We start from the raw sequence: 13,421 nt of genomic DNA on the forward strand, positions 1-13,421 counted from the left end.
ATGTTCTTTGGGCTGGATCCCCCTGGAACCTGTTTCTCCCCTTTCTAGGGCCCATCCAGGTGGGATCAGCATCTGGGTGGAGGCTGGGTACAGGCCCAGGCAGCCCTGCAGATCTGTGAGCCAAGCAGAGCCTGCCTGCTACCAGGGTGTGATTGTTCTTGTGATTTGGCAACACCCAGCCAACATGTCCCGTCAGAGCTGAACTAAAAATAGGTCCTGTGCTGCGAGGCCCAGGAAAATCGGTGGCCCAGTACACACAAAGATGGCCAACCCAGCAGAACTGAGCAACCACCTTCATCCCAGGGGCCTAGTGGCCAACAAGAGGAGGCTTGGCTCATTTTCCCACCTGCATTCTCTTTCTCACCCTCCTCCTGCACCCCTCCCATGTCAGGGTCAGTGCTTTCCTCTCCCTTTTCTCCCCCTCTTCCGCTTCTGATAAACTGACTTTTGCAGAGGTGCTGAACCTGGGCGTGGTGCAATAGACAGAGCTGTGCAGACATCGGTGCACCTGGATTCAAGTCCTGTCTCTGTCGTTTGATCAGGCACATGTGACCCTTTAGGTCCTCCATTGTCTCAGCAATAAAAAGGTGCTCATTCTCCCTCTAGGGAATATTATGAAGATTAGAATCTGCACATAGCTAGAGCAGCAGTGGTTCAAGAAATTTATCATGCATCAGAGTCACTTGGCTGGAAGGCTTATTCAAACTGAGATTGCTGGGTCTGTCCCCCCCCCCAAGTTTCTGATTCAGGGGGTATGGATGGTGCTGCCTTCCTAATAAGTTGGCAGGTTATGCTTACACTGCTGGTGGGGGTCACTGGGTTAAGGATTAAACATGTGACCTCTGAATCCAGACCTCAAGGGTTAAACTCTCGTCTCTATCATGCCTAGCAGAGTGACACAGGGCAGGTTCCCAGATCTCTTCTGGAAGATGGGGGGCTAACCATCCCTACTTTCTGTGTTGATGTGAGGATTAAGTGAACTAATTCATATAAGGCACTTTAAGCCGGGTCTGGCAAACAGTAAATATTGAGTAAACATTAGCTTTAATTCATCTCACAGAGTCTGTACAGAATATGAGTTCAATACATGCTCTTTTCCTCTCTCCCTGCAGATACTGTTGATGCTGGAATCTGTTTCCATGCTACCCCTCCCAGGGTCTTTGTGTTCTGAGCTTCACCTCCTTATGTGGAAAGGCTGGCTGCTGCTAGGAGGACTTGGGGCACCAAGGAGCACAGCCTGAAATCACATCAAAGCTTGGCAATCTCAGAAGAACCCAAAGCTCACAGATGGGAATGGGCTTACCCAAGGGGATCTAGTCCAGAGAGACAGGACTAAAAGTAGACCGAGGTTTCCAGACTTCCCAGAGAGGACACTTCCCATGACATCAGGACCCGTCCCCGGAGACAGCCCTGGCTATCCCCGACTGTGCTTAGGGAAAACCAGCTCCCAGCCCCAAGCCTGCGCCTTTGCTGGGCATTTGGATTGTTTCTCCTTTGATTGTTTATGATTAAAGATGACACAGTTGTAAACATCTAACATCTGACTATAAATGACTATTTTCTTTTGGATTTTTTTCCTTGGGATAATGTCCTCGGATGGAATTCCTGGGTCAAAAAGTACAAAGTTATAGCCAAAAGAAAGCTAGATGTGCTCGCTCTTCCACGGAAAGAAACTTGCTATTTTCCAAAAACCTGAAGGTGGCTGGACAGTTTGGGTTTGAAGCAAGGGTGGGAGTGGGAAGGAGAGCCCAGAGCTGGGTCTTCAAGCCAGTGGTGGGAGGCAGCTGTGCCTGCGAGAAGGGAGTTCTGAACCAGGAGTGTGATGCCTGGCAATTGCTGATAATTTCTCCAAGAAATGGTGTTTAGACTAGTACTTCACAAATTCTAATGTGCAAAGAAATTCCCTGAGGATCTTGTTAATATGCAGAATCTGATTCAGTAGGTCTGGGGTGGGGCCCAAGAGTCTGCATTTCTAATAAGCTCCAGGTGATACTGAGTCTGCTGGTTAATGGATCACACGTTTGAGCAGCAGGAGTTTAGGTTACCCTGCCTGTACTCACGCTACTCCTCTGCCTAACCACCACACTCACTATATTTCAGACCCAGCTCTAAAGACTTCCCTGGATCAGTGGCATCAGGCTGGGTGAGATGTCCCTCACCTCTTACACCCGGTACCTCCCTGTAATAAATTCCCCACCCCCTTCTCTTCCAGAGGGCATAGATCTGTCTCATTCATCGCAGTATTCCCAGGGTCTAGCACAATGCCTTATCATGGTTTCAACCTAATTATTGCTATTTAATAGTACGTAGGTAAATGGGTGAGTGGCTGGAAAGATGGAGGGATAAACAAACGTCTGTGGGAAGAGAGGAGAAGGAAGTAATCTATTAGAAAAAGCAAGGTGAACAGCCAGATTTGGCCTCAAGATCATTATCGTCTAGTTGGGGATTTATGGACCATACTCACTTACCGAAAGCCCAGAGTCAGTGACCCTCCTCTGATCCTGACCAACTTTTCTTAGGCCCCCAAAAATGCTGACCCTGAACCAAGAATGAACTCAGATAAATGAATAAGATCCAGGAAGCTTAGAGGTCCCTCCCAGGGTGGCTCTAATAAATACCAGAAAACAAAAAGCAGGTGTTGGCAATCTTTCTCCTACTCAAAAAGTTATTTACACAAGTTTCCAAAGCAATCCCCTTCATCGCTTTTACATGCCTATTACACGGTTCTCTGCAGGGAAAGATCTGGAGTTGGTTAGTTCAGTGGATTAGAGTGAGTCCTTCAAAGTCAGCGGCAGCGGGAGTCTTTTCCCTTGCTCTGCTCCAAGACTGCACACTGACTGCCCAATTCCAGGCAGTGGTGCCCATGGTCCTGCTCGGTCCAAATTATTACAGTGTGAGCACAGGTCCAGGGGATTCCACCCCTCAGACTCATGAACAATGAACATGAGCTTTGATATCAAACAAGCCTAGGAACAAACCTTGGATGCCTCACTCACCCACTGTAAAAATCTTTTTAAAAATATTTTGAAGTAATTTCAGACTTACAAAACCAGTTGCAAGAATACTACAGGATCTCTTATGTACCTTTAGCCTAGAATGCATCCATTTTTAACATTTTGCCAAATTTGCTATCTTTTTAAATTTCTTCTTTCAATCCGCTGATGAAAGATGGCAGATGTGCATCAACAAATAACCCCCTCCTATTGTTTGCGGAAACAATACATTCTAAAACTAAAAAAGAGGTTATTCAAAAAAGTAAATATAACAGAAATATAAGTAGACTTTAAGGTGATACTGTATATGTTTGTAGAATTTATGCTTCTGTTACTAAAGCTTAAAACTGCCCTTGGGATATTTTGTAACATTATATAATACATAATTTATGTTTTGGAGCCATTCGAGAACAGGTTGCATACATTATACTTCCTCATATTTTGTGTCCAGTACATAAAAACAAGGATTGTTTTAATATATGTAATCTCAGTGCAGTTCAGGAACATTAACATTAACAGAATGCTTTTACATTAACCTTGTGTTTCAAAATTTTCATTTGTACCAATAAAGTCTTTATAGTAGCTTTAGCCCCCTCCAGCATCTGGAATAATTACTGTTTATTTCTGTATATTCAATTTTCCTTGTTGATATAATTTTAGTTTTTGAATATTCAGACCATTAACATGCTTCTAAAGTCAAAATTATACAAGAAGTTGTATGTAGGGATGTATCCTTCCTCCCTGATATTTTCCACCTCATTCCCTCAGGCCCTCGTAGGTAATAATCAGTTTTTTAGTTTATGGCATTTCACCATGTAAAAGTGAGCAGAAAGATACATGTATTATTTTCTGATTTCCCCTTCTTTCTTACACAAGTGGCTGTACTCCAAATGTAAGTTTTCAGTTATTCTATTCCTGAAAGTCACTCCATATCATTCATAGAGAGGCACTCTCTTCTTTACACACTTGCACTTTTATGGGGGTATCACAGCCACAAAATATTTGCTGCTCCTCCCTCCAAAAGGTGGAGTCTGTTTCCTCTCCCCTTGAATTTGGGATGACCTTGTGAACTGCTTTGAGTAATAAGTGCTGTGCAAGTCACTTTTATGTCTTCTGGGTGTGTTCTAAGTTTTATTCATACTCTTTCTGAATATTTCATGTTCAGAACAATGATATCTTAGATAAGTTGCTTCATCTCTTACTTCTCATCCATAAGAAAAGGGAGATAGATGATAATTGCTTTCTTGAAGAGTTACTGTGAAAAACAAATCAGGTAAATTGTAGAACACTGTGAAAATCTTAGTTTCTTTACTCCTTCCCTGAAGTGCATGCCTACTTTTGAGGAGGGCAATAATTTGCTGCATATGTCTAGGAAAGACTTTGTTTCAGTCAATAAGTCTATCAATGTGGAGTTCACCAGGAACCAGAGGCTGGAAGATTTGTTGGGATATAATGGTGAGAAAAATCATACATGATTTCTGCTCATAGAGCTCTTGAATAATGAAGGTTTCCCATTAATCATATGAGCTTTTATAATATCAAAATGCAAGCCAAATTAGTTGCCAGGTCCTGCATTAAACAGATTCTAAAATTGAACATCGGGAAGTAGAAGCTCTAAGTACTTTTGTAATCCAGATCCTGGTTTGAGACATCATGCAAGCAGATATTACCTAAAATGAGAGAGAATGAGAATTTGAAGGATCACATGGAGGAAGGAACTGAATGGCAGTGGGTCATCATCTGACCAGCATCACACAATTGTTGAGGGACTGAGCTGGGACTAGACACTCATTTCCAGGCTCCCAGGCTGGGGTACTTTCCAACACATACCCACCAGCATTCTACTTTCCATCTGCATCTCTTGTCACTGCCACATATATATTAGAGTTTCTGCAGCCTGTGCTGGTCTTCCAGGGAACATTGGCCAGAAATGAACAGCATATTTCCACAAAAGACCTGGCATCACTAGTCATTATGTCAGGAGGCAGCAATTCAATCCACAAGGAAGACAGTTTAGCAAAACTATATTGAAATATAGAGTTAGTGCGTGGATCAAAGGAGACAAAATCGGAGTAACCATAGCATAGCGTTGTTTGGAATTTGAAAAGTAAAAGACTTCAATCAGTAACAACAGCAATGCTATTGGTGATGAATAGTTACTATACATTAATTCTGTGTCGTGTTATACTGCTTTTACCCAAATTATTAATCCCAACAATAATCATGGAATACTGGCTTCAAACAATCAGTACTGAACTATTACCATGTGTCTAAGCCCCTCTAAGCATTTTACATGTATTTTTTCATTAACCCTTACAGTAGCCATAGAAAGCATAATAATGATATTGTTATTATTATTAATACATTTTTAGATGAGGATACCGAGGCCTTGATAATCAAGGTTATTTGCTTTAAGTCACACATCCAGTAAGTGATAGAGTTGGGATACATCTTTAGTCCCTACTCCATTACAACATAACTCCAAATGCCCTTTGCAAAATTCAGAATAACTATAATTATTAGTTTGGAACAGTGAATGCAGTCATTGCAAACAGTTCTCAATTTTAAAACACTTTTTTGGGGGTGAGAATGTGATTCACATGCCTATGTGTGAAGCCCCTCTGAGTTGCCTGTTAAACCCAATCACCATGAGAGAGACATTCTGGTTGCACCAGTGGAGATAAGTAACATAAGAAAACTTTAGCATGAATAAATGCAGAAGACGTGACCAGGAGTACTTTGGAAAGACCACTTATTCTGGATTCCTAAGTTATAATCCTCAAGTAAAGAGTTTGAAATCCAGACTTGGTGGAAACAAACAATAGACTAAACATTGCATGCTCACATCCATGCCAAAAGACGGGATGTTACGGGAACTAGACTCGCCAGCCTCAATTTCTGGTCCCCTGCAATACAGAGTGAAGCAGAATGCAGCAAGATCCAGGAAGTATATATTGTGTGCATTGATTCAGCATAGATGATTCCTATGTGGGATTCAGGGATAGAAGAAGCTTGGACTTGTGGTTTCCCAAATCTAGAAACATTGATGCTAGTCAGAGGGAAGGAGCTGGAAATAATAGATGTAAGTGCAATAAATCTGAAGTCCTTAAATTTGGGGCCTGCATTGTTCTATTTCTATGGACTCCATAGGTAAGATGGAGATCCATGGGTTACTTAATTTTGAGCTCAGCTAGTATGTCAGCTAGTCTTAGATTTACCAGTAGTCCTCTGTGGGTTGTTAGAAAAGAATTTAACCTTTATGGGTCTCAGTATCATCATTTGTAAAATGGGAAAGATGATGTTTATTGTTGTTGCTTTTCTTTTTTGAAGTTGTTTTTGTTGTCACTCTTTTCTGAGCTCTGACTACATGCCAGAGACACTGTTTTTACATTTCACTTAATTAAATCCTTACATCACGTCTGTGAATTATATATGATCATCTCTCTGTACTGAGTAGACTCAGAAAACATGAGCAACTTGCTCAAGAACTCCTACCTAACCAGTGGCAGAGGTGGGATTCCATCCTCTCTAGCTCCAATTCCAGTCTTTGTCCTTTAAAACATATGGCTTTCCAGCCTGCCTGGAGACCCTGCAGTGGAAGTCATTAGTTAATATGTGTGGGAAAATCCGTTGAAAAATATAAAATGTCTTAGAAACATTAGGAGGTTCAAATATTAACTGCTCATCCTCAGAAGTCATCTGCACTCCTTGTCATCTCATCTGAGTTAGTCTTTCGTATTTGGAGTAGATGCTGTGTTGCACCATGCTTCCCCTCTCTGCAGATCCACTTTTAATGAAGAAACTGTTATTCCTCCAGCTGCTTGGAGGGCTATCAGCAGACAGCTTTCAGAGATGCTTCAAGACCACAGAGCCACCTCACTTCAGGCCACACCTCTTATTGGGGCAGATAATCTATTGCGACCAATAGATGTAGTAGTATATAAGGACCAGACCATCCTGGCCTAATTTTGGACACCTTTGATGGTACAGTCTAGTTCCAGAACTCTTGGGGTCTGCCACGCCTATGTTGAGGTCAGCATCATGGAGTGACTTCTCATTTGTCATCCTGCTTCTGACCACACCCCACCCCCAAGTGCTAGTCCCAAGGCATTCCCTAAAGCATCCTGTATGTTAAACATCCAAGTCTACATCTTTGGGGACTAAGGTTGTGACAATATTGTATTATAGTTCATTCTTTATATGCTCAAGACTCTGCTAACCTGAAAGCTTCTAAGATTAGCAAGTGGACCCTTGTTCCTAAATCACCAGCACTGGGGCTGATATTAGGTGTAGAAAGGTGCTCATTACATCTCCAATGAAGGAAAAATGTACCTGTGGATCTCTATGATAATTAGAAGACTAGTTTACACTTCTGAGGTATTTACCTTTTATCAAATATTATTGTAGGGCTTTGGATCTATCAATTCAATTAATTCCCGTAATCACACTAGGAAGTAATTATTATTATTACTAATGTCTAGATGAATAAAGTGAAGCACCTGATGGTTAGAAGTTCTGCCCAAGGCCACCTACCTAGTGGCAGATCTGTGTTCCGATTGCTGGGAATCTGCTCTGAAGTTCACTCTCCCAAACCTACTCCTTCCTGCTTCTGGAATCCTGCACCTATCAATCTCTCATCCACTATCCATTCAAGAGGGGACAGGAAAGAGCCAGGTAAGGGGAGAGGGAGGGATTGTCCTTCTTTCTCGAGTCTGGGATCACCACAGAACTTTTCCTGTGATGGCATGTGTGCTCCATGATTCTAGACAGCAGGCTAGGCATATTCAGGGTGGAGGGTGCAGAAATCCCCCAGGTGCTTTGGGGTCATAATGAGAAGGCTGGGAACCACTGATGCAGGTGGCACTTTCAGGCACCCAGCAGCTTTATGAATATGCCAAACAGAAAACCGGGGATGGGAAGCAATCTGGCAGTAGTCACCCTGGCAGGGAGAGAAAGAGCCAAGACTGTCCAGTTTCAGGGTTCCAGCCCAGGGCTCTTTGAGCTGTGCTTCCTGAGGTTGGGCCAGGAATCTGCTGGGGGGGGGTGGGTACCACATACCTCACACGTGCATCTAATGATTACTCAGGAAGCAGAGGCTTTGGGGTTGACAAACGCAGCACCGGAAAGGGGAGGGGAGAGCCCTTCAGGAGAGGGTCAGCAGAGCCAGCTCCCTCAAAGCATTGTCCTTTCCTTCCTCCAACAGGATGCCAGGAGCCCCACAGAAAAGGGACTCATTTGTCTTCATTCCCAGCACAATAACTTGCTGCTGGCCTTTCTCTTGGGCTTTGCTCAGAGCAACAGGATATGGGCTCTGCCAGGAGAGAAGGAAGGAAGGAGGGGTGGGAGTAGGGGGAAATGACAAGAGCCCCCAGCCTGGACCCTGGTCCCTGAAAAGCCCCAGCACTGTGAGACCTAGGAGTGTCTGGGTCCAACCAGCTGGGAGGAGGAACAGTTTTCGGTTGCAGGGCAACCCTTAATCAGATATAAGCTGAGCAACTGTCAAAAGCTGAGCTATCATTTCTGGGTGGCCTTTCTCCAACTTTTATCTTAATCTAGTCTTCCTGGCACATTTTGAGAAGGAAAATAAATAGGGTCAACTCAAAATGGGGCCTTCTTTCCTTTTTTCTTTCTTGTTAAAAAGAAGAATGTATGCTCTGGAGCTTTTTTTCCTTTTTTTTTTTTTAAGCTCTCTTTGTAATTGAGATTTTTTTTTTCTGGTCTCACTTCAGATCTACAGCTTCAGGAACTCTGTGTGCGTGTGTGTGTGTGTGTGTGTGTGTGTGTGTGTGTGTGTGTGTGTGTGTGGTGTGGTGGGGGCTTTGCCATAGCAGAGTTGGAAGGTGGGATGGATTAAACAATTGGAATCAATGCTGCAAATTGCCATCGTATTTTCAAAACAATGACTAAATTTAGGGTGCCCAAAAAAGATCACCCTCAGTTCTTAGGACTGGTCTCCTCAAAACACCCCATTCTGGCTTGCTGAGTATTTTGAGCTAAGAAAAATGAAATCTCTTGAGGCAAAAAAAGAAGCTTCTATCCTTACCTAAAAGTCCTTCACCCTTCCTTAATCGAAAAATAGATCATCATGACCGAAGTTTCTGCCTTTTTCCTAAACAGAGTAACAATCATTGTGCCCCCTTTTATGATCTAGAAGAATGTAGTTTGGGGGGAATCTCATCTAGCTGTAGGTTTATCAGCGAACTTAGACTATCTAAGAGTCTCATTTTTACTCTCAGAACAAGGATGAGGTCACCCCTTCTTACCTGTCCCCCTCTCTAATACCCCAGGCCCCTAAATGCAGGATAAATATCTACCCCATCACTCTTTATTTTACAACCAAGTAAATTTGCAATATATATATATATTACTAAATCATGTCCTTTTCTTACTAATTGGTCTGATGTTAACTTGTTCATTTTTGCAGCCTTATAAGAACCCAAGATGGGGTGGGGAAATGTCCCCCTGTGCTCTGATAAAATCAATACATTTCAATGGCTAATTCATTGAACTTGTGTCTATGCGAAGTTAGACACAAGGTCCTGTTAGGAACAGGCTGTCCATATCTAACCTGGAGACTTAGTATTTAGTGGGTGGCATAGTTAGAAAATAGATGACCAGGAGTGTTAAAATTACTTCCATAGTCAAAATCATTTGACTGGGAGCCTGAGGGACTGCCATGAAAAACCCGACCCCACCCCCACAGGCCGAGCACGTGGGGAAGATGGACAGCCAAAAATGAGTTGCAGTTATTTCAGATTAACATTCTAGTCTTGCCCCTGAGATTCGCCTGATGTACAAAACCAGAAAAATTGCCATAGTCAAGTAAAACATAGGCCCTTGAGGTGAACTCTGTTTCCTGTCAAAGAAATCACATTATTTTTTAAACTATACTTACTTGGATTTCAGCTCAGACACGTTTTAGTGATTAGCTTGTACTCTTGCTCTCTCTCTCTCTTTGTTTTTAATCTGGGGTTGGAATGCAGAGATAAGACGGTGAAGAGGGCCTGCAGAAGTGACTGTGGTGGGTCCTGGGGTGAGAAGCCTCCTGGCCTTCCTTTGGCACGAGGTAGGTTTGAGGAAGACTCGCCGTGCTGCTCAGTCTGGCCCAAGGTCACCATGTGATAGGGCAGAGAGGAGTAAGGTCTGAATAGGGTCATCCTCATCATCCCTCCCTCTCAGAGCTACCTGTGGAGGAGACTTCCCAGAGGAGGTGAGAATGGGGGACAGGAGAGAAAGGGGAGGAAACAATCATTTATCAAATGTGTACCATGACTAGCAGCTTACACATGCTTCTCTTGGTCCTTACTATATCCTCGCAAACTCCAAGCTGTTATTCTCGTCTTTGCCAGGGTGAACATGGAGGCGCCAAGGGATGGAGGATGGCGATCCGCACAAGATCACTCACATCCTTGGATTCTTCCCCAAGTCAGCCTCCTGCTGAAGCCTGTGTCCCCTACCCTGTTGATTCAAACCTCTTTCTGGGTTGGTCTTGTACCCTCTGATATAAAAGAGATATAGAAGGATGTCGACTGAAGCTCACCTGAGGATGAGGCCCTCAAATCTCCACTGATGGGGTATCTTCTTACAAGTCAACAAAAGAACTCTCTCTTTCTTAGAACTTACATCATTCTTTTATAATTCCTAATTGCTTCCCCTCTCTGCACGCACCTAGTAAATGTTTCTTGACAGTGGCAGGAAGGGAGGAAGATTCACTTTTTAAAAGAGACTTGGTTTTGCTACCCTAGGGAGCAGTTTCAGCATCACCTGGAAGCTGGTTAGAGAAAAGCAGAATCTCATGAATGTTTGCTTCAGCCCCAGCACCCGCTATGCCATCCATAAATGGTACTTCCTCTCTGACCCTATCTTCCCTTCTCTTAAAAAAACAGAATTATTTCCTTTTCAAGAATGAGGGCTCTACAGAATCTGTTCTCTGGGAGAAAGAAACTGCCTGTGAAATACTAACCATATCTGTTAGAACGGTGCTTTCCAACATGGTAGCCACTTTCCATATGTGACTATTTAAAGTAAAATTAATTAAAATCAAAATTTTACTTTCTACATTCCAAGTGTTCAAGAGCCACATATGGCTAGTGACCACCATATTGGACAGGACAGATAGAGAACATTTCCTCGTCATGGAAAGTTCCATTGGACAGTGCTGCTTAGCTACTTCTTATTTCTCCTGGACTTATACTAACCCACAGTCCAGCTGTTCACACAGAACAAGTACAATAAATATGCCTTGACTTGAATTCTGTGTCTTCATTTATTGGAAAGGAAAAAGACATTAGAGTCCAAGATCTTCTTTCTAGTTACTGCTCTGTCTACTGAGCAGCCCTGTGACCTTGAGTAAGTCACTTTCTCTCTCCTTCAGTTCCTATCTATAAATTTAGAGAGGAATATTCATTTTAGTCAAGAAGATTTTATACTTTTTATCTCATTTACAGTTTGCCAAGCTTACTGCCTATTGAGTGACCAGCTCACCCTGGTTTTACAGGGACTGTACCCATTTAAAACTGAAGTCCCATGTTATGAAAATCCCACCAACCCCAGGCAAACCAGTATGTTTCCAGGAGACCTACAGGTCCCTGTCAGTTATTAAATTCTATGATCCTATGTAAGTCTGAGGATAGGGTGCCAGGAGCCCCAAAAGACAGGAATGTGATTAAAATAGCAGGCTCTGAAATCAGACGAACCTTGGTTCAGATAATACTGATCCACCACTTGGTTTCTGTGTGAACCTGGACAAATGTCTTAATATTTCTGAGACTCAGTTTCCCAATAGACAAAATGAGTGCTAATAATAGTTCTTCCTTCTGTGTGTTATTGTGAGGATTCCTTTAGCAAAGCTTTGCACAATGCCAAACACTCAAAGCAAAGTTAGTGATTAATTCAGCAAACTGTGAAAGGGGGTGGGAAGTCTATCTTTAGGGAGTCTGTGACCCTGACATGCATGTGTAGCCCAAAGCATCTGCTAAAATAAAGATGACCTCCTTAGGAGCTATTAAGCTCCTCTTTATCCCAAACTCCCACAACCCTTACTCCAGTCTCATCTCTAATAAATAACAGTTCTCACTGGTTAAAGAGCACATTTCAACTCTCTGTGCCCCTGCTGGGATAAAGTGACTCTGATGGAGCAAGTTTATTGAAATACAAACTAACCGTTCCCGTTGCCAAAGTAGGCTTTTGGCAGAGCCCTGTGAAGAAAAAGCAAGAGAAAGTGAAAAAAATGTTTCGAATTGCTGAGACAGCACTGTATTTAGACAATTAAATTTGGAAAAGCAAGACAGTTCCTGTAACTACCTCCCACACCCCCTACTCCAAGAACAAAAGGTTTTGTTGAAAGTATTCATATGGATATTAATACCGACATTTTAATGAGCCCCTCAGTAAACTCATCAACGGTAATTACACCCAGCCCTGGTGCCACCAGTGGGAAGGTACAAAATCGCGCCTCCAAAAATTAGTCACTTGTAAGTTAACCCCACAGTCACGTCAAGCAGCCTACACTTGATGGCTGATTCACAAAGATTCCTTGACACCTCTGTAGTTAAAGGGTCCAGATCACCATGGGAAGTCTGCAGAAAGGGAAAAGTTCACATTTATAAAAGACCTACTTGTCAGAGATTATAGTTTTAAGGAAACCAGGGACACAGCTTCATTACTAGTGAATGGGAGCAGCACCAGTAGCACCACTGAGCTCCTGGGGAGCACTTGCTCTGTACCGGGCAGGGTGCAAAGCCTGCATCTGCCTCACCTGGTTTAATCCTCCTCCATTTACAGATGAGGAAACTGAGGCTCATGAAGGTGCCATGAAGGGCTTTGTCCAAAGTCTTACTGCTTCAAATGGCAGGGCTGAGAGTTGGACCCAGTCTCTAGGTCTAAAGATTTGAACCTCACCTAGGAAATGAAGATAGAAGAAAATGTAGGGCTTTTCTTCTCACTCACTGGAGACGTTTTACAGGTTGAGTTTTGCCTGGGTTTTGGCCTTCACCCCCAGCTTGTAAATTCATAAAGGAAAGACTCTCTCCTTGCCCCTCCCAGCTCTCTCTCAAATATACATAACCCCCCCCCCCCAAAAAAAAAAATCAAAAACAAAAAAAACTTTCAGAGTCTACACAGAAGACGAGGCTTTAGACCTCTGCTACTCTGGCTGCCATCTCATTGTCCCTTTATTTTTTTCTAGTTGGTTATTTAGAGAAATAACATGGTCTGATAGGTATCAAGATTAAAACAGTGTGGTCAAATGAGAGAGAGAATGAAAAGAGGAAAAGAAGAATGGAAAAAAGATTAAGAAGAGTGAAGTGGAGAGAGAGAGAGAAAGAGAGAGAGAGAGAGAGAGAGAGAGAGAGAGAGAGAGAGAGAGAGAGAGAGAGAGAGAAACTTCCCTCTCTTGAGGTAACAGTGGTTTACAACACTGAGGGGAAA

The sequence above is a fragment of the Talpa occidentalis genome, unplaced genomic scaffold (assembly GCF_014898055.3).
Source record: "Talpa occidentalis isolate TD23 unplaced genomic scaffold, MPIMG_talOcc4v2.1 talOcc4.9, whole genome shotgun sequence".
NCBI classification, from domain to species: Eukaryota; Metazoa; Chordata; class Mammalia; order Eulipotyphla; family Talpidae; genus Talpa; species Talpa occidentalis.